At 29.7% G+C, this 2,563-nt stretch overlaps 1 protein-coding gene across 1 annotated transcript in view; it reads left to right on the top strand.

Annotated features, from left to right (window-relative positions):
- The window catches only part of LOC111676035 (serine-rich adhesin for platelets), a 321,746-nt gene that overhangs the window by 99,415 nt on the left and 219,768 nt on the right, over positions 1-2,563 (top strand). The gene's annotated exons all lie outside the window — the stretch shown is intronic.

Raw genomic sequence — 2,563 nt, 5'->3', positions numbered from 1 at the left:
AGTTTTTGGTACTTTTTCGTTTTTCAAAAGGTACTTTTTGCAATTTCTACAATATTGAACCTAAAAACATGTAATTAAGTATGTATGGCCCGGATTAAGTGAGGACCCCTAAAAGGGGACTTTTTCGTTGTTCGAAAGGTACTTTTTGCAATTTCTACAATATTGAATCTAGAAACATGTAATTAAGTATGTATGGCCCGGATTAAGTGAGGACCCATACAAGGGGACTTTTTGGTACTTTTTCGTTTTTCAAAAGGTACTTTTTGCAATTTCTACGATATTAAACCTAGAAACATGTAATTAAGTATGTATGGCCAGGATTAAGTGAGGACCCATGAAAGGGTACTTTTTGGTACTTTTTCATTCTTCAAAAGGTACTTTTTGAAATTTCTATAATATTGAACCTAGAAACATGTTATTAAGTTCGTATATCCCGGATTAAGTGAGAACCAGTAAAAGGGGACTTCTTGGTACTTTTTCGTTCTTCAAAAGGTACTTTTTACAATTTCTACAATATTGAACCTAGGAACATGTAATTAAGTTTGTATGGCCCGGATTAACTGAGGACCCATAGATGGGGACTTTTTGGTACTTTTTCGTTCTTGAAAAGGTACAAAAGGCTTTAAACACATCATGGTGAAGGGTATATAAGATTCGGCACAGCCGAATATAGAACTCTTACTTGTTTTTTAGTCTTTTTGTGTTTGTTTAATAAAACATTAACCACGATTAACATTTAAAAAGAAAACATAGCTCAATTTGAATCATATTAAGTGAACATAGAACTGTTCTGGAGTAATCGAAAGTGGAGAGATTAATGTTTTATATTTCACATAATCTTAGCGTTTCCCAAAAATGTTCACAATTTTCTATTTAAAAGATTTAGCTGAAGGGTATGTAAATGTTTATAACAACCGAACACTAACTTAATATAAATACATAATTCATTATTTCTTTTTTTTTTCCTTTTATAAAGTTTATAAAAAAATCCCAAATGTGTATTACTTCTGTGTCAGACTTAGATATTGTCTGATGTCGTCTTCCTGTTTTAGTAGTTGTTTCATTTTGTGGGTTGGTTATACATTCTTGTTGCTTTCTGTCTTTCTGTAATATTGATATATTGCTGTATTATACTTATTTAATGGTTTGTTGTCTCCTTGAACAATATTTCTTATCGTTTATGACATTTTTCTACTTGCAGTATTAAATTAAAAAAAAAAAAACATTTATATAAATAAATATTAATACAGCGTATTATACATACACACACATACATAATATGTACATGTTTTATTTAGATTTATTTAAAGAATAATATGAAATATTGAGTTTTTGTTGTTCATGTAAGTAATATTGAAAAATAACAAGTAAAATGTGCAAATTTTTTGTAATTTTTATTAGATTCTCTTTTTAATTTTTTTTCAAAAGATTTCCAATTTAATTTGTAAATGGTTTTTATTTTGCGTGTAATATAAACAAATCAGCAAAAAACATATATTAATTTGTCATTATGAACAGAAAGAAATACATTTATTAATCTAAGTTTTTGAAATATCTAATAACATCAGCTTGGAAAGAAGTTCCAGTCCATTCATACTTGCAGTGTTTACAGATGGTCTAAAGAGTTTGCTGGGATAATTACAAATCTTAATCATCATCTTATAAAGAATATAGTCTTCATATTCTTCTTAAATTAAAAATAAAACAATTAAGAGTTCTTTATTCGGCTGTGCCGAATCTTATATACCCTTCACCGTAGTGCTCAACAAGCTTAAATTCATGTTTCTTTTTTTTTTCTCAAAAACTCAAAAAGTTCCTTTTGAAAAACGAAAAATTAACAAAAAGTTTCCTTTTTCCGGTTCTCGGTTAATTCCGAATCTACATACTTAATTTCATGTTTCTAGGTTCAATATTATAGAAAATTCAAAAAGGACCTTTTGTAGAACGAAACAGTACCAAAAATTCCCTTTAATAGGTTTTTGTCTAATCCGGGCTATACATACTTAATGTAGCGTTTCTTAGTTCCTTATTATTGAAAACTCAAACAGTACCTTTTGAAAAAAGAAAAAGTACCAAAAATTTCCCTTTTATGGGAATCTACATACTTAATTTCATGTTCTAGGTTCAATATTATAGAATATTCAAAAAGTACCTATTGAAAAACGAAAAAGTACCAAAAGGTACTTCTCACCTAATTCAGACTATTCATACTTAATTTCATATTTCTAGATTCAATAGTATCGAAAATTCAAAAAGTACCTTTTGAAAACCGAAAAAGTACCAACAAGTTCCCTTTTATGGCTTTTAACTTAAGCCACCCACCATCTGGGGTCCTCTAAAAACTGATTTCAACTAGCATACAGGCGGACAGACAGACGGACAGACATAGCTTAATCAACTCCGCTACCTATAAGGATCCATAATATATATACTTTATGGGTTCAGAAAATAGAAAATTATGGAAATTACAAACGGAATGACAAACTTATATATACCCTCTTCATCCCCCAAGGGGCATGTTACCATAGCGAGACCTCCGCCTTGGTATTATTGCAATCCCGGG

Source organism: Lucilia cuprina, chromosome 6, assembly GCF_022045245.1.
Source record: "Lucilia cuprina isolate Lc7/37 chromosome 6, ASM2204524v1, whole genome shotgun sequence".
Taxonomy (NCBI): domain Eukaryota; kingdom Metazoa; phylum Arthropoda; class Insecta; order Diptera; family Calliphoridae; genus Lucilia; species Lucilia cuprina.
The sequence above is the reverse complement of the archived record's forward strand: the minus strand, read 5'-3'. Positions and strand labels throughout refer to the sequence as shown.